This window comes from Giraffa tippelskirchi, chromosome 2 (assembly GCF_054371585.1).
Source record: "Giraffa tippelskirchi isolate mGirTip1 chromosome 2, T2T-mGirTip1v1.2.pri, whole genome shotgun sequence".
In the NCBI taxonomy this organism is placed as follows: Eukaryota; Metazoa; Chordata; class Mammalia; order Artiodactyla; family Giraffidae; genus Giraffa; species Giraffa tippelskirchi.
In genome coordinates this window covers 222,932,910-222,959,785 of record NC_137276.1, presented here as the reverse complement: position 1 = coordinate 222,959,785, position 26,876 = coordinate 222,932,910, and the positions used below count along the sequence as shown (strand labels likewise).

Here is a 26,876-nt window from a genome sequence, read left to right as displayed (position 1 = left end):
GTTGAGTCATGGGGTAGGTGAGTCCATCACTAAAGACAACTAGAGATAGTTTCCCCATTCTCAGCCTCTAGTCCCAGTGGTTTCCCTAAGTCTTGGGTTCTGTAGGACTGAACAGAAGGAGCTCTTTGTTCTAATGATACACTGATTATTTCACCAACTGTCAGCTAACTGAAAATTCTGGTACCTTTTGAAGCCTACGCCATGTACTGAAGGATTTTCAAGAGTACACGGTTTAGGGAGGAGAGTTCTCACTCTTACCCTGGGCACCCTTCCCTTTTCTCAAAGACAATTTAATTTCTCTTCACTAGATCCTGTTCTAAGATCTTGAGATGCCTTCTAGATATATATTCTTGGATTATCTTTGACCCCAACACACACCTCGGAGTGTGTCTGGACTTGACAAGATGAAATAAGTTATTTGGGGGCAGGAGAGTCTGACTGAGGATACATATGCTGTGATGCTGTTCCAGTGCTTTCTCTATGGGATCAGAGATTTACCTCTCAAGTGAAAAGGATCTTTATTCCTTTCTGCACTGGAGAAGGTTGGGGTGAGACAAAGCCTTAACAGAGAAGAATGGCAGGGAGCACAGTGCAAGAAAAGAATGCCCAGTCAAGAGGAAGGGAGATAGCTAAAGAAAGATACCTACTTTGGGCTTTATCTCTGTTTGTCTCTTGAGCACCTACAGATCCCTTTTCAGGCTCTTCTATCTACTACTTCTTTGAAGTCTGACTCTAATCCATAAGGGTCAGGACCAGAGAGACAGGAGGTATGAAGTTTAACAGGCTACCCAGGCTCCAAACCAAGGTTATTTACAAGGCTGAGACTGAAGCGTGGAAGCAACCAAGTGCCTTGGACACACTATCTAAGGAGGCACTCACTCTCAAATTTGAATCCTGCACATGTAGGAGACTGAGAAAGAGTGCTTCTTTCAATTTTGTGCCCTGGGCACCTCTCTTACCTCACTCTATTTCTGGCAAGGTTGCTGCTGCTAAGTCGCTTCAGTCATGTCTGACTCTGTGCGACCCCACAGACGGTAGCCCACCAGGCTCCCCCGTCCCTGGGATTCTCCAGGTAAGAATACTGGAGAGGGTTGCCAGTTCCTTCTCCAATGCATGAAAGTGAAAAGTGAGAGTGAAGTCGCTCAGTCGTGTCCGACTCCTAGCTACCCCATGGACTGCAGCCTACAAGGCTCCTCCATCCATGGGATTTTCCAGGCAAGAGGACTGGAGTGGGTTGCCATTGCCTTCTCCACCTGGCAAGGTTATTTGTGTTTAAATTCCAGCTCCACTAACGTGTATGAGTAATTTAACCTGGATAAGTTACTTAGACTCCCCGTGTCTCAGTTTTCTCATCTGTAAAATGGGAATAACACCTCCTATCTCACATCATTACTGTGAAGATAACGAGTAAAGTTAATTTTTGGGAAGAACAGGACAGGGACATAATAAGAATCTGAAATATGAGCTATTCTCTTACCATTGGAAAGGACTGCTCACAACAGCCCTCATTCAGTTTTACTGAGGATGATGCCAGGAATTTAAAACTGGCAACAGCAACAAAGAAATCACAAATAGGCATGATATGAAATACCCTTTCTGACAGTTACACAAATCTGACATACTGTGCCTAATAGGAAAACATCACACAGCCTCTCCTTTCCCCATAGTGATCATGGTTATGTCCTGAATCGCCATTCAGATCACCTTGATCTTTAACAACAAAACAGCTTGTTTCCTTTTATCTCATCCCAGAGCAAGAAGAGGAATGAGACCACATTACAGTTTGGGATCAAACACTCTGGAGCACCCCAAGCACCTTTTTTTTTTCCTGTATTTGAGTTGCATACGAAGGTGAAATTACCAAGTCTTATTTAGATATGTGTAAAGAAATAATGAGCTCGAAGAAGAGGGACAACATTGAAAGCAAAACAGCATTTTACATTCATTTAATCCAAAGAATAAATTCCCCATTCTCAGGCTCCACAGCTGGGGTACAAAGGGAAATGCATTAGAAAGCTTGAGTTCATGTTTTCTTTTGTCTCCCGAGTCACAATGTCTTCTACTGCCTTTGGCAGGGTTTAGGCACCTGCAGAGGAGATGGGAAATCAGATAAAGAGTGATGCCCTGGCCTGTTGAGAGACTTGCACTGAGGGAATTTTAAGACAAACTAAAACATGCAAAAGTGAGAAAATGCAGATATTTCTTTCAATGAATACCTAATACAACAAGACTTTGCAGCCATCAGATTTGATCTGTTGTTGTTTAGACTCTCTGTCATGTCTGAATCTTGTGACCCCATGGCCTGTAGCCTGCCAGACTCCTCTGCCCATGGGATTTCCTAGGCAAGAATACTGGAGTGGGTTGCCATTTCCTTCTCCAGGGGATCTTCCCAATCTAGGGATCGAACCTGTATCTCCTGAATTGTCAGGTGGATTCTTTACCACTGAGCCACCAGGGAAGCCCATCAGGTTTGATTAGGAAACATAAGTCCCTTGGTCCTTTCTTCGAGTAACTTACTTTCTAAGCTATTTCCAAAACTGTAATCAGAAGTAACGTAAAGAAGCAAGTCAGCAGATTGCATGTAGGGGAGATGATCAAATTCATCACAGGAGGTAAATTTCTTGAGCAGAGAGGTACTTGCAATGTGCGCTAATCTTTGACAATCCACACATCGTTTAGAATCAGGAAGCCTTTCAGACAGCCTCTCAAGCTAACTACCTTTCAGTGTTTCAGGTTGACCAGAAAGAGAGAAAGAATTAAAGAATATTTTAAACATGATAGGGTATGTTATAGTGTTATCTCTTTGGGTTTTTGCTAAATGAGCACATATGAGGAGATTATAAGTTCCCACTCAACAAGCGGGACTCCATTAAATAAGTAATATTAACTTAGGTGACACTAGTGGTAAAAAACCCACCTGCCAATGCAGGAGGCTTAAGAGATGAGGGTTCGATCCTTGGGTCAGGAAGATCCCCTGGAGGAGGGCATGGCAACCCACTCCAGTATTCTGGCCTGGAGAATCCCCATGGACACAGGAGCCTGGCGGGCTACAGTCCATAGGATCACAAAGAGTCAGACATGACTGCAACAACTTAGCATGCAACTAGTCCAGGAGCTATCTCTCTGAAATTATAAAATGTGGTTTCTACTGTCTACCAATAGAAATTCTATCAGTATACAGTGGAGGAATGGCAGATTTCATCCATTTTCTTTTGAACCCTCGCTGTTCAGCAGGATAAGCAAGGTCCGTAGTGATCTCTTCCTGACCTCCTATGCCACCTCTCTCATCTTCTGCTTCCATCCCAACACTTGCTGAACTCATTGTGACTCCCTGAACTTGCCGTATGCTCCTTCCAAATTCTCTTGCCTCTGATTGGAGTGCCTCCTCTGGGTCACCCTTTATGAACCAATTCAAGCACTAGCTCCTGACTGTGACACCAACTCACAAATTCAGGCCCCTCTCCTTCATTACAGCTGTTGTTAGACCATCATAGTGGGTTGTATGTCGGTGCTTTTCTGGTCTCAATTCCCTAGTACTTGCACAATACTGAACGTAAAATGAGCACCCAATAAATAGTAGATGAGTGGATAAGTAAACGAATGAACATCAAAGTACCTGAAGAACACACACAATCTATGAACAAGTATTACAGTCATTCACCCCATGCATGAATATCATATCCAAACACAATTCAACAAGGCAGAAATGAGAGCCTGGACTAGACTCATCTACTGAGGTCATAGGATCCAGTGGAAGAGTGAGTCAGGGGTCTTAGGAAGAGACCAGGACATCACTTTGCTAACAAAGGTCCATATAGTCAAACCTATGGTTTTGACATTAGGCATCGACGGATGTGAGAGTTAGACCATAAAGGAGGGTGTTGTTCATTCCCTCAACTGTGTCTGGTTCTTTGTGACCCCATGGAATGCAGCACATCAGTCTTCCCTGTCCTTCACCATCTCCTGGAACTTGCTCAAACTCATGTCCATTGAGTCGGTGATGCCATCCAACCATCTCATCCTCTGTCGCCCCCTTCTCCTCTTGCCCTCAATCTTTCCCAGCATCAGGGTCTTTTCTAATAAATCAGCTCTTCACACGGTAGCCAAAGTATTGGAGCTTTAGCTTTAGCATCAGTCTTTCCAATGAATATTCAGGACTGATTTCCTTTAAGATTAACTGATTTGATCTCCTTGCTTTCCAAGAGACTCTCAAGAGTCTTTCCCAATACCACAGTTCAAAAGCATCAATTGTTTAGCACTCAGCTTTCTTTCTAGTCCAACTCTCACATCCATACATGACTACTGGAAAAACCATAGCTTTGACTATATGGACTTTTGCTGGCAAAGTAATGTCTTTGCTTTTTAATATGCTGTCTAGATTGATCACAGCTTTTCTTCCATGGAGCAAGCGTCTTTTAATTTCATGGCTGCAGTCAACATCTATAGTGATTTTGAAGCCCCCCAAAATAAAGCCTGACCAGAGGCCATGATCTTCATTTTTTTTTTTTTATAAATTTATTTATTTTAGTTGGGGGCTAATTACTTTACAATATTGTAATAGTTTTTGCCATACATTGACATGAATCAGCCATGGGTTTACATGTGTTCCCCTTCCTGGACCCCCCACCCACCTCCCTCCCCATCCCATCCTTCTGGATCATCCCATTGCCCCGGCCCTGAGCCCTTGTCACATGCATCGAACATGGAATGGTGTTCTGTTTCACATATGATAATATACATGTTTCAATGCTATTCTCCCAGAACGTCCCACCCTCACCTTCTCCCTCAGAATCCATAAAATTGTTCCATGCATCTGTGTCTCTTATTCTGTCTCGCATATAGGGTTATCGTTACCATCTTTCAAATTCCATATATATGCATTAGTATACTGTATTGTTGTTTTTCTTTCTGGCTTACTTCACTCTGTATAATGGGCTCCAGTTTCATCCATCTCAGTAGAACCGATTCAAATGTATTTTTTTTAATGGCTGAGTAATATTCCATTGTGTATATGTACCACAGCTTCCTTATCCATTTGTCTGCTGATGGACATCTAGGTTGCTTCCATGTCTTCATCTTTTGAATGTTGAGTTTTAAGTTACTGTTAAGTTTTAATGTCAAAATCACTCTCCTCTTTCACCTTCATCAAGAGGCTCTTTTTAGTTCCTCTTCACTTTCTCTCAGAAGGGTGGTGTCATCTGAATATTTGAGATTATTGATATTTCTCCTGGCAATCTTGATTCCAGCTTGTGTTTCATGCAACTTGGCATTTTGAATGATGTACTCTGCATATAAGTTCAATAAGCAGGATGACAGTATATAGCATTGACATACTCTTTTCCCAGTTTAGAACCAGTTCATTATTCCATGTCCGATTCTAACTGTTGCTTCTTGATCTGCATACAGATTTCTCAGAAGGCAGGTAGGTGGTCTGATATTCCTATCTCTGGAAGAATTTTCCATAGTTTTCTGTGACCCACACAGTCAAAGACTTTAGCATAGTCAATGAAGCAGAGGTAGATGTTTTTCTGGAATTCTCTTGCTTCTTCTATAACCCAACACATGTTGGAAATTTGATCTCTGGTTCCTCTACCTTTTCTAAATCCAGCATGAACATCTGGAATTTCTTGGTTCATATATTGTTGAAGTCTAGCTTGGAGAATTTTGAGCATTACTTTGCTAGCATGTGAAATGAGTACAATATTGCATAGGAACCTGAAATCTTAGGTCCATGAATCAAGGCAAATTGGAAGTGGTCAAACAGGAGATAGCAAGAGTGATCATCGACATTTTAGGGATCAGTGAACTAAAATGGACAGGAATGGGCAAATTTAATTCCAATGACCATTATATCTACTACTGTGGGTAAGAATCCCTTAAAAGAAATTGAGTAGCCCTCATAGTCAACAAAAAAGTCCAAAATGCAGTACTTGGGTGCAATCTCAAAAATGACAGAATGCTCTCTGTTCGTTTCCAAGGCAAGCCATTCAATATTATAGTAATCCAAGTCTATGCCCCAACCACTAATGCTGAAAAAGCTGAAGTTGTACAGTTCTATGCAGACCTACAAGACCTTCTAGAACAAACACCAAAAAAAAAAAAAAGATGTCCTTTTCTTCATAGGGGACAGGAATTCAAAAGTCGGAAGTCAAGAGATAAGTAACAGGCAAATTTGGGCTTGGAGTACAAAATGAAGCAGGGCAAAGGCTAACAGAATTTTGCCAAAAGAATGCATTGGTCATAGCAAACATGGACATCACATAGAGGTCAATATAGAAATCAGATTGATTATATTCTTTGCAGCTGAAGATGGAGAAGGTCTATACAGTCAGCAAAAACAAGACTGAGTGCTGACTGTGGTTCAGATCACGAACTCCTTATAGCAAAGAAGACTGAGTGCTTTCAAACTGTGGTCCTGGAGAAGACCCTTGAGAGTCCCCTGGTCTGCAAGGAGATCAAACCAGTCAATCCTAAAGGAAGTCAGTCCTGAATATTAATTGGAAGGACTGATCTGAAGCTGAAACTCTGATACTTTGGGAACCTGATGCAAAGAACTGGCTCATTTGAAAAGACCATGATGCTAGGAAAGATTGAGGGCAGGAGGAGAAGGGGACGACAGAGAATGAGATGGTTGGATGGCATCACCGACTCAGTGAGTTTGAGCAAACACCAAGAGATAGTGAAGGACAGGGAAGCTGGGTGTGCTGCAGTTCATGGGGTCACAAAATGTTGGACACAACTGAGCTACTAAAAAAACAACAATAATACCATGAACTAGGAATGTAGACCCTGAGATTTAATCAATTCGTTTTCTGCGTAAATGTACCCACTTAGCCTCTTTTTTCTAAATTCCCTCTTCTACAAATTGAGGATAAAAATATCCACTTTATATGTCTGTAAAGATTGCATTTAATATATGGACAGCATAGCAAAATATCTACCATACAGTGGTTGCTCAAAAAGGGTGTGAGTGAAAGTTACTCAGTCGCGTCCGACTCTTTGCAACCCCGTGGACTATACAGTCCATGGAATTCTCCAGGCCAGAATACTGGAGTGGGTAGCCTTTCCATTCTCCAGGGGATCTTCCCAACCCAGGGATTGAACCCAGGTCTCCCACATTGCAGGCAGATTAAATTGAAGATCCCTGTTAAAAATGTGCATCATATAAAGTGGTTGTCAGAAAGAAATGAGGCAACACATATAAAACCTTAAGTATATTGTCTAGCATATGTAAGGACCTCAGTCTTGCTTTTGTTATTTGGCACTATCATTGTTATTACTGAGTCAAGATGAAGTAGCAGTGTTTGTAAAAAGGAAGACAGGATCTGGCAGAGGAAAATCAGGAGTTCAGTGAAGACTGGCATGCAGCACACAAGAGGCCAAATGCAATGATGCCTAGGAATGAGAGAGCTTTCAATCATCAAACACAAGTGATTGTTCCAGAGGGACCCAAAGACATTATTAGGTGACAATCAGGAGTGCTGAGCTAACAGAAAAGCCTGGCAAATCACATTTCAGGTGAGTCTAGGAAATTATAGCTGAATGTGGGGGTTGAGGAAACTGAAACTCTCCTGCCTGTGACAAGAGCTACTCTGGACCCGGAGTAAGTGCCAGCTAGCCATGAGGAAGTCAGTGGGAACAGCTCTAGAAGATCAAGCATGTCCAAACATCTGGAAGATGAGTCTGTAATCACAGGTGCTGGAAAGGGCAGTAAACAGTGCATAGAGCAAAGTGAATCAGATTTTAGGCTAAATCAGTGGTTCTTCGCTATTTTCTGTGTCACAGACCCTATATCAAAAGTGATTTAAATCATGGATCATTATTCCCACAGAAGATATACAAATATGCTTACAATCTCAAGGACCTTATATGCATGCTGGGCTCCTTGAAACTCATGCTATACAATGAATTACCATCTCACACCAATCAGAATGGCCATTATTAAAAAGTCTACAAATAACAAATGCTGGAGGGGGTGTGGAGAAAAGGAAACCCTCCTACACTGTTGGTACGAATGTAAATTGGTGCAGTTCAGTTCAGTGGCTCTGTCGTGTCCGACTCTCTGTGACCCCACGGACAGGCAGGCCAGGCCTCCCTGTCAATCACCAACTCCCGGAGTTTAATCAAACTCATGTCCATTGAGTCAGTGATGCCATCCAACCATCTCATCCTCTGTTGTTCCCTTCTCCTCATGCCTTCGATCTTTCCCAGTACCAGGGTCTTTTCTAATAAGTCAGTTCTTCGCATCAGGTGGCTAAAGTACTGGAGTTTCAGCTTCAGCATCAGTCCTTCCGATGAATATTCAGCACTGATCTCCTTTAGGATGGACTGGTTGGATCTCCTTGCAGTCCAAGGGACTCTCAAGAGTCTTCTCCAACACCACAGTTCAAAAGCATCAATTCTTTGGTGCTCAGCTTTCTTTTTAGTCCAACTCTCACATCCACACATGACTACTGGAAAAACCAAAGGTTTGATAGACGGACCTTTATGTTCATAGCAGCACTGTTTATCACAGCCTAGATATGAGAACAACCTAAATGTCCATCAACAGCTGCATGGATAAAGAAAATGTGGCATATATATATATATAAATATATACATGCATACATATATGTATGTGTGTGTATGTGAGTGTGTATACACATGCATGTGTGTCAAGTTGTTTCAGTAGTGGCACACTCTTTGTGATCCTATGGACTGTAGCCCCTCCAGCCTCCCGTGTCCATGGAATTCTCTAGACAAGAATACTGAAGTGGGTTGCCATGCTCTGCTCCAGGGGATCTTCCCAACCCAGGGATCAAACACACACTTCTTATGTCTCCTGCATTATCAGGTGGGTTCTTTACCACTAACACCAACTGGAAAGCCCTGTGTATATATATACACACAGTGGAATACTATTGTTGTTGTTGCTTAGTCACTAAGTTGTGTCTGACTCTTTTATGACCCCATGGACTATAGCCCACCAGGCTCCTCTGTCCATGGGATTTCCCAGACAAGAATACTGGAATGGATTGTCATTTCCTTCTCCAGGGGATCTTCCTGACACAGGGATCAAACTTGCATCTCCTGCTTGGCAGGCAGGTCCTTTACCACTGAGCCAACTGGGAAGCACATACAATGAAATATTATTAAACAATAAGAAATGAAATAATGCCATTTGCAGCAACTTGGTTGGAACTAGAGATTATCATACTAAGTGAAGTTAGAAAGACGAACACTATGATATCACTTATATATGAAATCTAAAACAAGATACAAATAAACATACCTGTGAAACAGACTGACAGATATAGAGAACAGAGTTGTGGTTATCAAGGGAGAAGGGGAAGGGGATAGGGAGTTTGTGATTAGCAGATGCAAATTATTATATATGGGATGGATAAGCAACAAAGTCCTACTTTATAGCACAGGGAACTATGTTCAGTATCCTATGGTAAACCATAATAGAAAAGAATATGAAAAAGAAAGTATATGTATAACTGAGTCACTTTGCTGTACAGCAGAAATGAACACAACATTGTAAGTCAACTATACTTTAGTAAAAAAGAAAAAAAGAGTGTCTTAACTGGATATTTAAGGTAGGATTTGGTTGAAAGCATGTTTCAATATGTTGAACAGCAAAAATATAAATGAAACATGAGTTTTGTTGGGCTCAGATGGAGTGATCCCAGGTAGAAATGGTGAAATATGAGTTTACATAAATATGGAGAGACAACTGGTGGAAATTGACTGCTGAAAAATTCAAAATTGATCGAGCATTGATAAGAAGTCACTGTTCTTGAGATATAATATTTTAGATAGTTTGTATTGATAGCCACCTATAACTTTCATTGAAACAGATAAATCCACAGTAATTGTGGGTTTATAAAGATATCTTGGTTTGGAAGTATCATCACTCATAAAGAGCTAAAAGGGAAAAAAATGTTCAAGAGAAACAAATGTTTCTTGAGTATAGCCCTAATTTCTCTCCAAAATGTAGACCAAAATGAAGTTAGGTCTAAATTCATTTAGTTGCTTCACTATTGGAAAAATCCACTTAGATGTTCTGCTACCACCCACATACCAACAAATTCCCAAATAGAATCCATCATTTTATCTATTAAATTTATTATTGCTACAATAGGTCCAATGTTGGTGAATTATGATATAGCCAGTATATCAAACAAACACAACCAGTGGGACAACAAAATCAATTTATTTTGTTCCTACTGCTCATTTAAAATTGTTTAGTGAAAATTGGGCAGAGACTATGGGTTTTTTTTGTTTGTTTACTAAGATAATGGAAGTCCTAGGGTTTAAGTTGAATTTCAACATAGTAATTAGAATATCTAGTTTAAAACCTTAAGCAAATGCACAACTTGATTTTACATCAAAGTTCTCTCCCTGAGCTCTGCTGGAAGACTCTGGGGAAATGGAGGGATGGTTGGCTGTCTTTCTTCTCCTTTCCTTGATGACTTCCTCACCACACTCTTAGCTGTTCGACCTCCTAGTGTGTGACACAGTGTGTGCATGCTCAGTCATGTCCAACTCTTTGTGATCCCATGGACTGTAGCCTACCAGGCTGTTCTGTCCATGGAATTTTCCAGATTACTGGAGTGGGTTGCCATTCCCTTCTCCAAGGGATCTTTCCAACCCAAGGATCGAACCTGGGTCTCTTGCATTGCAGGCAGATTCTTTACCATGTGAGCCACCAGGGAAGCTCAGAAGAGCCTCTAACTGGGTCCCATATCTTGACTGTCTGCCCTTTTACAACGGTTCTCCCCATAGAATCAATAGTACATGCATGCGTAGTAGGTATTCTAACCTCTCGAAACACAAATTTGCTTACAGTTTCCTATGTCTGCCATACTTATCTCATACAGTGAATACAAATGAGTTTCTCTTTTCTTGACAAAACCGATCTTACAAACCAATCTTTTGTCATCCTCCTTTCAACCTGAAAAGCACTGCCTCCTATTCTTCATGTGGGCTAACCCTCTCTCAGAATTAATTTTCCTAGTCCAACAACAAGCCTCTTCTGAACCTTTATTTGGGGACAGTTCCTCCAATGGACTTCATAGCTCCTGTATGTCTCTATGTTAGCACTTCACATGCTTCATTCAGACCCTGTAAGATCTTTCCCTTGGACAAGGAGAAAGTCAATTTATCTTTGTATCCTCACATTACTGTGTAGTACGTGACAGGCATTTAAAAAATGCTTGTTGAACTAAGCCCAGAAATTTAAAATCTAGCAAACTTTTACTAAATTTCGCTGAGTTGATACTTAATTTTAAACTATATAAATAGTTCCTAATTGATCTAGTCCAAAATAAATTTCCTACATAAGAGTGAAACACTACTTTAAGTGCCAAAGTATATGGGATATCACTGAGAGCTATATAAAATAAGGGCAGCTTTCTCCCACTGTTTTGCTATGAAAATGCAATTTATTGATTTATTTTGAAGGAATGAAGAGTACAAATTTGAATACATAAACAAGATATTCAAAATAAGCTGTTAAAAATCAAAGAGTAAAAGACAATTCTCCACTGAGGCACCTATATTTGCTTTGATATTTATTTGGAATTTTACTTAAAATATCAGTATTGAGTGGTGTGTGTGTGTGTGTGTGTGTGTGTGTGTGTGTGTGTTTTAATGGGATCCTGATGAAAAATTACAGAGTTGGAAAAGAAGTCCCTAGAGAAACATAAGCTCTGACATAATTTTCTCCTACTGTGGTTCCAATGAGTAACGCTTCCCATTACTGCATGCCATTTGAGTTTGATTGCCAGGACAAGCTGTCCCTTGGATTAACTAGATGACATTGGGCCTGGCAGCCAACTCAGTCAAATTTCTAAATACTTTTCAGACAAATATCCATTTGTATTTTTCATTCTGCACCTACTGAAAATTACCTACATTCTGACTCTTAGCTTGCACTGTATACATGAAAACCATTCACTCCAGCATCCTTTCACATTTAGGACATTTGGACCTAAAGGAAGACTGAATTCTTCAGGTCCCTGCTTCAGTCTTCTGTACAAATGGACAGAGAAATTACATCAGTTCCTAAATGTTCGAAGTTTACAGTTTTAACCAATTACATGCGTTATCTCATTTATCATTAAGGTGCTAAGAGATCTGTGCCTGAAACATTCAGTCAGTAACTAGGTGAACCAGCACCTGTCAGAAATGTTGAAAGGGGATGTCAGCATAAAATGGGAGGTTCTGCCAAGTTCTCCTTAGTTTATATGATTCTAAATAACGTTTTTATTTATGAAATAACATTCAAAGACTCATGTCAATTATCGCTTTCCTTCCATTCAGCTACTAATGTCCTGGTTCTGCAATGTTGATTGAAGAATTTGCTTTCTATACCTCAGTCTGTTATATATGTGTATACATGTGTATATGTGTACATGCACACATGTGTTTACTTTATTTAAATAAATGCCATTATATATATGTGCACATATGTATACATATATGTCTACTAATGGAGCATATGTATGTATATATATGTGCGTGTATAAATATATATATGAGGGTGTGTGTGTACATATTTGTGTGTGTATATATATAATGTATATATAGTGTGCATACTTTGTGTGTATGCCTACATATATTTGTGCACATATAGACTTCATTTAGGAATTTGCTTTTCCAATCAAACTTATTTAAGTTTTGGAATATATCTAAGGTATGCATATTTATTATTTATCCAGTTCATTCACTTTCATTGAAATCTAATATTCCATCATTCATTCATTCATTCAACTAATATCTACTAAACACTAAGTATGTGGCAGCCATTTAGACACCTTGATTGCCATAATAAGCAAAACAAACCCCTTGCTCTCATGCTTTAGTAGGGGAATCAGACATACTTAAAAGGGAATATTTTACTTCAGATGATGATAAGGACTATCAGAAAAACAAAGTTCTGAAGAGGGTAAGGTGTCCAGAGTTCCTTGAATAGAGAAATGGGCGTTGCTGTATTACATGGGGTAGTTAAGAAACACGTCACAGATAATGAGAAACCTGACTTTCTGAAAGTTTCTGAGTTTCTTTCAAAGTCCTGAAAGAAAAGAGGGAGTGGGACATGTAAATATTAAGAGAGCAAAGGATCCAACCAGGGAACAACTCATGCATTAAGAATACTGGTCAAGAAGATCCCCTGGAGGAGAACATGGCAACCCCCTCCAGTACTCTTGCCTGAAGAATCCCATGGACAGAGGAGTCTGGCGGGGTACAGTCCAAAGGGTTGCAAAGAGTCAGACATGACTAAGCAAGCGCATATACTTCAGAGTATTTACCCACTTCCCCATGAATGGATATTTTGGCTGCCTCCTCTTTTACACATTCAAAAAATGCTATGATGGACATCTAAGTAATACGCCATTTTTGTTGTTGTTCAGCCACTCAGTCGTGTCTGGCTCTTCCATGATTCCCATGAACTGTAGCCTTCCAGGCTCCTCTGTCCATGGGGTTTTCCAAGCGTCGAATTATTGGAGTGTGTTGCCATTTCCTTCTCCAGAGGATTTTCCTGGGGCCAGGAATCAAACCCATATCTCCTGCATTGGCAGGTGGATTTTTCATGACTGAGCTACTAGGGAGCCTAAGTAATATATTCTTACGCACAAATGCAAGATTTGTTCTAGAAGAGCACTGTTTAGTAGAAATACAATGTGAATCACACAAATTTTCTAGTAGTCACATTAAAAACCAAAAACAAACAGATGCAGTTAATTTTAATAATGCATTTTATTTAACTCAATATATCCAAAATATTATTACTTCAACATGTAATAAATTATTTGACTTGTTTTCATAATAAGTCTTTTAAATTCAGTTTGAATTTTAAGCTTATAGTCCTCAGTTTTTACCAGCCACATTTTAAGTTCTCAATAAGCTAAATAAATATGTTTTCTTAACTAAATAAATATGTTTTCTTAACACAATATCCCGCCCAGTCAGGCTAACTGAGGAAAGATATAAATCTAACCCATGTGGAATCCGAATTTTTATCTTTATTGACAAAGAGCATGTCGATGAACTACAATAAGTATACATCCAATAAAGACAAAATTTGATTAATATGGCCAAAGTAATTTAAGACAGACTGATTTGATTTCCAGATTTAATTGATCACATTATCTAGATAATTAGACAAGCACCTTATTCCCACCCACTTCCCACCCACCGAGTCTCAGATTTGTATTTCTGCCATTTAGTTGATTTGCAAGCACAGAAGCCAATTCATCCCATTTTGGAAAACATGCCATCACACAAACCAGTGCCAAAGGAAATCAGTTTATGAGAAAAGAAAAGCTAGGTGCATATTCTAGGAAATAAGAAACAGTTTACCCAGAGTTCATGGCAAAGATAGAGTTAAAGTCAGCAGATTTAAAGTTGGAAATCAGATATTGACAAGGAAAGCCATTATATTTTTAAATCATGCAGTGATCCATGCAAGCTGTTATTGCAAGATAATGGGTTATAAACAACACACATAATAGTTAAAATAATTATATATTGAACAGATGAGAATATGATAAATGCATCATTTCAGTTCCTGAAATAGCTGACATACAAAGAAGTTATGTGGTCTAAAGGTTATGTTTATCAGTTCTTCCTTTGCTTAATGTTTATTTTCCTCACCATTATTATGTATACTTCAGATTTTGTTTTAAATAGCCTTTCTGAGAACTGGCTTAAAATTGTGGGTGACTGGACAGAGATCACATTGCTTAAATGAAGGGTGAATTTCAGATATTTGTCATTGCATCATACTCCAGGAACCTGAGTAAGACAATAAGTGTACAGTTAGTCCATCAAGGCTGTGTTTGTACAATGGATATAGACTGGGCCTCCTTTAATTAACAACAAATGAAATAATACCACAAAGAATAGCGTTTGTTAATTCTTTAATTCAGGAGACAGAATCAGGTGCAGACACGTTTTTGAAATACATAAACTTCTTTCTCTGTTCTCTTGTCTCTGAACAATCTCCCCCAAGGTATCTTTATTTCTTGTTCTTACTCTCAGTATTTCATGATATAGTGTTAGCAAAATGAAGGTTTTCTAAATAAATGAATGAACGTATTAATTAAGGAGTCAATAAATGCTTAAAAGGATCATTTCTCTTCATGAACATTCACAGGCCAATTTCTAAACTAGGAAAGCCCTCAAAATTCAAAGAAAAATCTCCTTAGAGTTGAACTGCTATATAAGAGTTGATTTTGGGGGGCACGAATAAACTAAATCTGACTGCGCCTCAAATCCCACAACCCTAGGCATCATGACCATGAGAAGATCACATGATTTTACTTCTTTGACCTGCAGGCTGTCCAGTCTCCTTGTCCAGCTCTTTCTAGGATGAGAAGAAAGGGAATTGAAGAAAGGAGTGGGGCACAAAGATATGTTCTCCTCTGTACCACTTTCTGTACAGCGGTACTGCTCTCACAGCCAGTAGGAATAAAATCCTAATTCCCAGGTCCTGCTACCTTCCCTCTGCCTTTCTCCTACTTAAAAGTGTGTAACTTTTGGAAGTGCTACTTTATCCAACTATACTTCCCACCTATATTTTGGATGTCTATCCAATGCAGGCATTAGACCTCAAAGATGAATTAATCATTTCTTGCCATCAAGGAATTGATAATTAATTGGAGAAAAGATGGTGGACACAAACAATCAGCATAGTATGCAATTACTATGTTTCAAGGCATAATAATAGTTGACAACATACTATAGCTAAGATAATAGTTAACATAATACAAGACCTAATAATGTATACCAAAGAGGTAGCACAGACTGTAACCATGTTTTTTTTTAAGACTCACATCTCATAACTCTAAGTTTTTCACCCTTTCAATGTGAACAGCATTTGAGAATAAATCCCCTAATGACTGCAACACTTCTGAAATGTGATCAGGCAGCCATTTCAATATGCAGCCTTTGTTTTCAAATACTGCATTGCTAATGGAACCCATTATTCAGGCACTCAAGGCAAAAAGAGAGACTCCTTGCCAAAGGTTAATATTGAAAATGTGCTGGGTGATTCATTTAGTATAATTGATTGATTGTTTTTTCAGAAATCCCAGACTAGAAATCATGTGCTCAATAATGCATAAAAAAATTGATGCAAAACATTGATATTAATCAATAAAATTATGAACAAGGTATATGAATCAATTAACAAAACCTAGAGATAGAATTGTCAAACACTATCCTACTAGTAAAAACCCTATTGGAGTTACAAATAAAAAAAGAAGTGATATTTTCCAGTTGTGTTCAGGTCTGTTGAATACTGACACCTACAGCTCATCAGTCTCTAGCAGCCATAGTTTAAAACAAAGTTTCTGACAATAATATTTAAATTCAGATTTTTTTTTTAATGCAGATAACCAGAAGTCAGGAGCACTATTTTCCTTTGTTAGATTTGTGTGTTTGACTTAGCAAGCCAATTGCTTTTCATAACTTTGGAGCAGAATGACTCATTTAAAAAAAGAAAGCTTAATAATGTGCATTGTTTTATATGTATATCAACTCTCCATTGACTGTCATAATGTGTTAAGGTGATGTGTTTGTAACACATGTATGTATTCATACACAAACACACACAACAGTACATTTGAGTCTTAAAAATCAAGAAAGAGTTCAGTGTCAACTTAGTCCTATCATTGATGACCTATGTGACTTTTGAGCAAATTATATCAACAATTTGTCTCTGTGAGTTAAAAATTCTATGTCTTTAAAGTGTCCTAAAAATAGAAGGGAGGTTGATCAACCACTTTTTCACCCTAATAGTCTCATCGGAGAAGGCAATGGCACCCCACTCCAGTACTCTTGCCTGGAAAATCCCATGGACGGAGGAGCCTAGTAGGCTGCAGTCTATGGAGTCGCTAGGGGTCGGACACGACTGAGCGGCTTCACTTTCACTTTTCACTTTCATGCATTGGAGAAGGAAATGGCAGCCCACTCCAGTATTCTTGCCTGGAGAATCCCAGGGACGGGGGAGCCCGGTGGGCTGCCGTCTATGGGGTCGCACAGAGTCGGACACGACTGAAGCGACTTAGCAGCAGCAGCAGCAGTCTCATCAACTCCCAAAGTCTCTTCTTCTTTGCCTCATGTCAGACAACCTAGGAACATTGTACAGAGTGATAGTCTCACAATCTATTGGCAGCCCACTGAAGTAAAGTCTACATAAACTTGGTGATCAGATTTACCCTATTTACATTCAGTTATAAGAGCTATTAGCTCAGTTTACAGTTTGGAGTGCTAGGATATAAAGTTTCTCTTCTCTGGTGAAAGTGAAAGTTGCTCGGTCGTGTCCGACTCTTTAAGACCCCATGGACTGTACAGTCCATGGAATTCTCCAGGCCAGAATACTGGAGTGGGTAGCCTTTACCTTCTCCAGGGGGTCTTCCCAACCCAGGGATCGAACCTAGGTCTCCCGCATTGCAGGCAGATCCTTTACCAGCTGAACCACAAAGGAAGCCCAAGAATACTGAAGTGGGTAGCCTGTTTCTTCTCCAATGGATCTTCCTGACCCAGGAATCTAATCATGGTCTCATGCATTGCAGGTGGATTCTTTACCAACTGAGCTATCAACTGAATAGTTTGATGTGCTTTTCTTGTGAGGAATGCAGAGATAACTGTGGTCTTAACCATTAAAGTAGAGGAGAACAGCCTTAAATATTTCACAAGTGGACAAAGGCAAGTGATGATGTCTTTTAGAATTGAAAGTCAATCACATTGGGAGCTCTTTGTCCACTCAGATTGTGTTAAATTGAAGTTATCAGAAGCAAAAAAAAAAAAAAAAAATCATGGAATTAGGGACTGGTAAATGGATTTTGATGAGTCAGGGGCCCGTTTAGTGCTCAAAGGTAGAGAATCCTCTCATTTAACTGCCTACCTAAATGGCAGGAGGGATGTAGGGTTCATCCTTCCAGGTGCCAAAGGCCGACTGTCCTCAGAGAGCTCATACACTGATCAGAAAAAGGAACTAATGTCAAAGCTTCGTGTTGGTTTAAGGTGCAGACCTTTCTCAGTTACCCTAAAGTGTTAAAGAGCACTCAGAGGCCTAGCAGGGAAATAGTAACTATTGGACAAGAATGATTAGGAAACGCACGTTTTAAGAGTTTTATATCTATTTGCTTCCTTGATCCTCACAACAGCCTTATGAATGTTATTTACATTTTACATGAAGAAACGGAGGCTTACCAAGGTTGAATAATTGTCCAGAGTTTACACGGTGGATATGCTACGCTCAGTCGTGTCCAGTTCTCTGCGACCCTATGGACTGCAACCATGGGATTTTCCAGGCAAGAATGCTGGAGTGGGCTGCCATTTCCTCCTCCAGGGCAATCTTCCTGACCCAGGGATCGAACCTGTGTATCCTACATTGCAGGCAGATTCTTTACCGCTGGGTCACCAGGGAAGCCTACTAGATGGAACTTCATCCATCCAGCTAGAACAATATCAAGTCAATGGTCTCAGACTCTATATGCACAGCCTCTCTAAGATTTCAGAATTTGAAGATGCTTAGATAGAGCCTTAGTCTCTACCCCATGGTATCCAACTAGCATACACTCCTGCAAACACTTGACTATACTTTATTCATATCTATGCTTTTATTTATTTTTGAAATATCTCAAATAATCCTGCGGAATTCAAAGCATCAGCAAAGCTCTTCAGAATCCTCTGTGGTGTAGCTGTGCCTCTGCCCCATGAGAGCCTGAGAAGGCATTGATGCCAATGGCCAAGAGTATTGCTCTGCCCTGAAGAATAAAATGATTGGGGTTTTTACCGCATCTGGCTCCCTTTGACCAGTGATGATTCAGACTTCTTTGATGCAAAATATGACTGTGTCCACTATAGTTCTCATTACTCTCATTTGCACTTAAAGAACAGTAAAAAAAAAAAAAAAAAAAAAGGGAAGGCTTAGACTGAAAACACAGTAACTCATAACTTCTCTGAAAGTTAGGCGATGCAGCAACTTGACCCCTCTGGCAGAATTATTTTATATGATACTTCCTAAATGGCATCATTGAACGGTATGATGTTCAAGGTTAATGGGAATGTGGCAAATTTCCCAATTCCCTCATGCTGCAGTTGGGGAAACTGAGGTAGAGGAGTAGGCACAGCAGTCTCTGAGCATCAAAAACAGATCAGCAAGAACGTTTTGGATGCTCATGCATTGGCTCTATATTGTTCCTTGGATACCATTCTAATACATTGGGTCATCTTCTGAGCCAAGTGCTGTATTTGGAGTCAGAAATTAAGGGTCTGAATCCCTGCCTTGTTCCTTAGTAGCTCTGTGAACCTCACACCCGCATACCATAAGACAAAGCTAATGATTTTTACTTCACACAGTTGCAAGAATGAAAGGAAATGGCAATTGTAAAAATGTCTAGTATATTTGACATGAGATGGAGAGAGTATTTCCCAAAGATGAGATATTTTCTAGCAATGTCTGTGTGCTGATTGGAATGACCTAGTCAGACAGGAACAAGCTGATAATGAGAGAGAGAAACTGCTGAAACAATTTCATTGTGTAGGTGAGAGGCGAGAAAGTCTGGTGCACATGTGCACATGAGCACAGATAGCTCATTTGTAGCTACAGGAGGGAAAGCAGAGAATACAAGCGTAGATGCTCATAGATAAGTCAGTGGACATGGTGGTGGAAATGTAGCACTTCTGCTTGTTCTGTTAAAAAAAAACAAAAAACAAAAACCAAGACCATCAGCTGAGAGGTAAGGTGAACAGTTAAACTTCTTTACATTGGAAAAGACCTTGATGCTGGGAAAGATTGAGGGCAGGAGGAGAAGGGGACGACAGAGGATGAGATGGCTGGACAGCATCACCGACTCAATGGAAATGGGTTTGGGTGGACTCAGGGAGTTGGTGATGGACAGGGAGGCCTGGCGTGCTGTGGTTCATGGGGTTACAAAGAGTCAGACACGACTGAGCGACTGAACTGAACAACAGTGAAAGAAGTGGATGTCAGCCTCATCACCTTTATTTGAAAATTCTTCCAGAGTAGAACCATTTAATAAAAGATCAAATACTAATATGTACCATTTATCAAGATTGCTCTGAAAAAAAAAAAAAAAAACATTGCTCTGAAACATTTACTTTATAATCAGTATTGAGAAAGACGTGCTAAGGGCTAGAAGCTCTGACCAGGACTGTCTCCATAAACAAGTGAGAGTTGGTCTGTGACTTCAATGAAAGCAGATTCCAATATAATGATAGACATGAAAGCAAAGACATGCCTTAGTCTGGGCTGAGTTATAGGTTAAAGGCATCTTCAGTGTACAGAGAGGGTCACAGGGTAGTGCTGTGAGTTGCTTTAAAAGCTTTCTCAGAGAAAATGAAGGTTGGCCTCAGCTTCAGAGAATGAGTTGGACTGTGGTGGGCGGCATGCATGATGGGGAGGGGCATTCTGATTCTGTATAACTGGAGATTTGCTGGTGGCTGGGAGTGAATTACGGTAGGAGGTCGAATGGTAAATGATGAGCAGAGGCCAGTTCACGAAAGCACCTTCTATGCTGCGCTAATGATTCTGAGCAATTCTGTAAGCTAGAGGTTCTCTAGCCTCCCAGGTGGCTCAGTGGGTAAGAATCGGCCTGCAGTGCAGGACACACAAGAGACGCAGGTTCGATCCCTGAGTTGGGAAGATTCCCTGGAGAAAGGCATGGCAACCCACTCCAGTATTCTCACCTGGAGAATCCCATGGACAGAGGAGCCTGGCGGACTACAGTCCATAGGGTCACAAAGAGTTGAACACGTCTGAAATGACTGAGCACACACAGCGCTCACTGTACGCACCAAAATCACCCTGTGAAGTCGCCAAAAGAACAATTATTTCCCACATTCAACCTCCAGAGACTTGGATAATTCTTATGCCAGCTGGAGAAAGATGGCATTTGAGCTATCAAGATGACGTTGAACTGCATGGCCCTGCCTCTATCCCTCGGATCTTGCATAAATCATCCCTAACCAATGACATGAGGTATATTCCCACTTTTTATATGGGACCATTATTCAGAAGTAAATTTTCATCAATGTTCACAGTAGGGAAGAGACTAAAAGAAACATTAGTAGACCAAAGCCAAAGTAAGTGTGGCCTCTTGGCCTCCAGTTGTCAGATCTAAGTGAAGATCTAACAAAGCAACACAAAGCAGCCACGAACTCCTGCGGAGGAAGAGGAAATAGGAGGAAGGAAAGAAGAAAGGCCTGGATCCAACCTTTTCTTTTCCTCTAATTTTCGGAACAGCAGGAGAGATGGAGATACAAGGAAAGCAAAGCTGTGGGTGCTGCAGAGGAGGAGGGCAGGTCCCGTTCAACATCTTTTCACCTTTCTTTCTGGGTCCCATCTGGGCCAAACAGCAAGTTCAGCCCACGGCCAGGCTTTAGTTGTCAACATTATTGAAATTACTGCTGCTGCTGCTGCTGCTAAGTCACTTCAGTCGTGTCTGACTCTGCGACCCCATAGACGGCAGCCCACCAGGCTCCCCCGTCCCTGGGATTCTCCAGGCAAGAACACTGGAGTGGGTTGCCATTTCTTTCTCCAATGCATGAAAGTGAAAAGTGAAAGTGAAGTCTCTCAGTCGTGTCCAACTCTTAGCGACCCCATGGATTGCAGCCCACCAGGCTCCATCCTTGGGATTTTCCAGGCAAGAGTACTGGAGTGGGTTGCCATTGCCTTCTCCATATTGAAATTACAAACCAGTGATTTCAATGTCAAGCTAATTATCACTGTAAAATAACATGTGAATACTGACTCCCTTGGTGTGCAGCCTACGAAAGAACACTCAGCAAAAAGGATGCCAGTGTTCATTGTTGGCTTTTATGTAAATTGATGAGCCTGAGGTTTGCGTTGGAAAGTCAGGTTTTGACACCAATAACTGAAGCTGACCTTTTGGGTATAAATGTTAGAGCGGTTTTTTGTTTTTGCTTTTGTTTTTAACTCATTCCTTCCTTTCGCTGATTCCATGGTAAATACACCTTTAAAGTTTATGTGGCATGGTAACTAACAGTAAAGGCAATGTCTTTTCAGAGAAACTCTTAAACAAAAAAATTCATGCTAAATATCCTATACCCTTTTAAAGTAAATATTCTGAACCAAAGTCAGGCTGGTAACAGCATCATCTAATTACTCAAAGAATCTAGACTTACTCAAATAATCTAGTCATGATTTGTGACCAAAAAATAAAAGAATCTAATCATGGAGTGACAGTATTTATGATTAAAATTCTGAGGCAAGAAGCTGAAAAATAAACTTTTTTTTTTCCCTAAATCAATATATGTGATGAATGTGGTCACTGTCAAATATTTTTAAAAGACAATTCCAACAATTACAAGGTATTACTTTTAAAGAAATAACAAGATTTGTAAATGTGGCAAATTGTTGACCTAAGTTTGAACTTCAAGGATGTTTGCCCCGTTCAAAAATTATACATTTTCTTTTCATCTTGCTACTATTAGAAATGGAAACAGAATGCCTTTACACAAAGCCACACATCTAGCCAAGAATTACAATTACCCTTGCAGCTCTCACATTTCATCAATAAGATTTGCCAACAAAACATTTCGAAAATAAAGACAATAAATGAAAGTCTCCCTGTGAAAGGTTACCTGAGCATTAGACAATTATTCTGCATATGTTTAGCTTGTTACAATTCATACCTCAGACTTTTGTGCATAATATGTTGATGATTACATAGGGTCGAACTTACCAACTAAATTATGCAACTTTTTTTATTCATTCTATTTTTGCTATTTCTGAGATGAATTTTTAAACTAATTTTTAAACTAGCTTATGAAAAACTCAAGTCCAGCAATTTTGACTTTTGACTATTGATAAGATTACTGATTATCAGTGAAATAAATGTATCTTAATCATTTTTAAGCTGACCTTATAAATTGAGGAAGAAAAAGGAAGAAGTAAAGGAAGACAGAAAAAAAAAAAATCCCAGTAAGAACAGTCTTTGAAATGAGACAACTTGAGCTAAGCTTGGATTCCCCACTAACAGCTAATCTTGATCTAGCTGAGACTCAGTTTCCTGCGGATAACAAAGGAGATAAAACTTGATTAAAGGAGATGATATAAACTCATGAGCAATCATTATGCTAATTCCAACCTTCCTACCCTCTCTCTGACCTAATGGAACGTTTCCATATTATCTTGAAGATATTATCATCTTTAACATGAATGGCCAACTAAATGGCAATGATCTTTCCGATTTTAAATTTAATGTTAGCAAATTACAGATTAACACAAATTACAGGAAAGTTTCACTGCCCTAGAAGCACAATCCAAGATGGGGACATGTGCATGATTTATTGAGGGCACCTTCTCAGCAATGGAGTGAGGGAAGGTGAGTAAGATATGCTTTGATCAAACAAGGAGGTAAACCCTTGGCTTTATCCTAACTTCTATGTCTTTCCCAAGAACACTGCCCATTTCTGATCACAGCCAAGGACCTGGATCATGCTGTAAGGTTCCTGTTTTACAGCATTTTCTGATCCAAGGAAAACTGCTGGCAACCGTCTGGCCTCAGTGTAAAGCAAAAGTAAGATTTAAGTTCAGAAAAGGCTAGACAATCCCCAAAAGAATGAAAACAGGCAATGCTTTCTCTGGAACAAGTCTGATAAAGTGCTTGCCCTCAAAGGCTAGAGCATGTCCTCTATCTCAAGGGAGTTTAAAGAAGGGCCATGATAGAAGCAAGTCATCTCTTTCAACAAACTGCTTGATTGGGTTCCAATTCCAATTTTATTCCTCCCTTATAACACTTTCACTGCGATACCCTTGTCCCACTAAAACTGCTGTAACCCTTGCATGAGATCACCTAAGGATTTGCTACAAGAGAAATTCCAACTCAGAACTGAAGTACCTGCTACATCTCAAATATTCAACACCTGAAAACTACAGAGCTGATGCTTGCTCTTACCTGCTGAACTACCCAGTATTATTGGGGCGCCTTCCACATCCAAGTTAGCATGTTTGCAGGTGGACACATCCTAAATTAATTGGCAAATAACTTCATAACATACATGCTTTCTAAATAATTCATAACATTTATCTTTCTAAGATTTACTTTACAGACAGCATAGCATCTCTAGAGACAGGTATTGAATTCAACCCCTGCACTTAATGGAAATCTCTGAGGGGTAAAAAGAGTCAGATCACCTCTGGTCACCCTTTGAGGCTTAGATATGAAAATGCTTTTCCTGACAACATATCTGCAAGGCAGATTTTTGTATTCCCATTTGACAAACGAGAAAAGTGAAATTCAGTTGGTTTGATCAACTTGAAAAGTGAAAGTGTTACTTGTTCAGTTGTATCTGACTCTTTGTGACCCCGTGGACTGTAGCTTTCCAGGCTCGTCCATCCATGGGATTTTCCAGGCAAGAATACTGGAGTGGGTTGTCATTTCCTTCTCCACTTGATCAACTGATAAAATGTAGGGAGGAGTTGACTCTGGGGTCTGTGATGCCAAAATCTATGCTGCTTGTTTTATATCAAAACTGCCTCCATTAAAGAAATTTCCATTCAGTATGCTTAACTGACAGACTTACAAACAATAAGAACATGTAAGTCTTATTGAGCACTGATACACTGCCTTCAACAAATCAACAGTAAAAGAGGAGAGGAAGACAAGTAAGTAATCAATCCAATCCAACGCACACTTTCACAGTGAAAATTATAAAGCACTATATGAAAACTTTGGGCTTCCTGGTGGCTCAGTGGTAAAGAATCCAATCGCCAAGCAGGAGATGCAGATTTGATCCCTGGGTCAGGAAGATCCCTTGGAGAAGGAAATGGCAACCCAGTCCAGTATTCTTGCCTGGGAAATCCCATGGATGAAGGAGCCTGGAGGGGGTCACAGTCCATGGGATCATAAAGAGTTGGACCTGACTTGGTAACTAAATGACAACAACAAATGGGGAAGCTTTGGAAGAATTCCTAACCCAGTCTTTGAGGTTTAGGGCTTCTTGGAGGAAGGAACATAAAACATAAAATCTAAAGGGCCATTAGAGATTACTAAGATGACCCTGGGGTACTAGGTTACCCCAAGCATCCCAGACAGGGTAAACAATCAACTGAAATGGAGAGGATAATAAATATAGGCAGAATTAAGCCAAATATCATAGTACAATGAAAAGGAATGAAAATGCAAATGATCATGAAGCAATAAAGAAGAAACAGATTTTGAATAAACATACTAAAACAAATAAGCCACTGTAAATTCTCAAACATTAGGCTATGCAAAACCAACCTCAAAGGGTCCTTCAAAGGCACTTTGGCTTGAATAACAAGGATACTGCTGTCTTCTGTATCCAGGAGGCATGAGTTCCAGGACCCTCGTGGAAACCAAAATATGTGTATCCTACAGTCCTTTATATTAAATGGTGTTGTTGTTGTTGCTATTGTTCAGTCCCCAAACCACGTCCAATTCTTTGCTACCCCATGGACTACAGCATGCCAGACTCCTCTGTCCTCCACTATCTCCCAAAGCTTTCTCAAATTCATGTCCAATGGGTCAGTGATGCTATCTAATCATCTTATCCTCTGCTGACCCCTTCTCCTTTTTGTTTTCAACCTTTCCCAGCATCAGGGTCTTTTCCAGTGAGTTGGCTCTTCACACCTGGTGGTCAAAGTATTGGAGCTTCAGCTTTAGCATCAGTCCTTCCAATGAATATTCAGGGTTGATTTCCTTTAGGATCGACAGGTTTGATCTCCTTTAAATGGTGTTGCTCTTCAGTTGCTCAGTCGTGTCCCACTCTTTGCGACCCCATGGATTGCAGCTTAACACCCTTCCCTGTCCTTCACCATCTCCCAGAGCTTGCTCAAACTCATGTCCATTGAGTCGGTGATGCCATCCAACCATCTTGTACTCTGTCCTCCCCTTCTCCTCCTGCCCTCAATCTTTCCCAGCATCAGGGTCTTTTCCATTGAGTCATCTCTTGTATCAGGTGGCCAAGGTATTGGAGCTTCAGCTTCAGCATCAGTCCTTCCGATGAATATTCAGGACTGATTTCCTGAATTTCCTTTAGGATTGACTGGTTTGATCTCCTTGCTTTCCAAGGGACTCTCAAGAATCTTCTCCAACCCACAATTCAAAAGCATCAGTCCTTTGGTGCTCAGCTTTCTTCAGGGTCCAACTCTCACATCCATACATGACTACCGGAAAAAGCATAGCTTTGACTATACAGACTGTTGTTGACAAAATAACATCTCTGTTTGTTAATATGCTGTCTAGGTTTGTCATAGCTTTTCTTCCAAAGAGCAAGCATCTTTTAATTTCATGGCTGCAGTCACCATCTGCAGTGATTTTGGAGTCCAAGAAAATAAATTCTGTCACTGTGTAGTGAATGGTGTAGCATTTGCATATAACCTATGCACATCTTCGTGTATACTTTAAATCATCTCTGGGTTACTTAAAGTACCTAATACTAAGTAAATGCTATGTAATTTATTGTAAATACAATGTAGACCCTATGTAAAAAGTTGTCATTATGCGGCAAATTCAAGTTTTGCTTTTTGGAAATTTTGGAATTTTTCCTGATACTTTTGATCCACAGTTGGTTGAATCTGCAGATGCAGCACCCATGGATATGTGGATCTGATGTCACACTTCAAGTCTTTGCCAATATGTATTTTCTTTTAATGCTAAGCAAAATACTGATGGCAGATGTGACATGATCGTGTATTCCCAAGACTCACCAAATTTACATTAAATGGAAATTAGCAGCCTGTCTTAGTAATTGGAGTGTGACCTCTTTGCAAGCAGCTTTTGGCAACAGGCCTGTCCAGGAGGGTTTCTAGGGCATTGCCCCAGGGTAACTGCACCCTGGGTGACGGTTGGGTGGAAGCCACGCAG

General features: G+C 40.1%; 1 protein-coding gene across 9 annotated transcripts in view; it reads left to right on the top strand.

The window, feature by feature from the left end:
- The window catches only part of GRIK1 (glutamate ionotropic receptor kainate type subunit 1), a 436,272-nt gene that overhangs the window by 326,798 nt on the left and 82,598 nt on the right, over window positions 1-26,876 (top strand). The gene's annotated exons all lie outside the window — the stretch shown is intronic.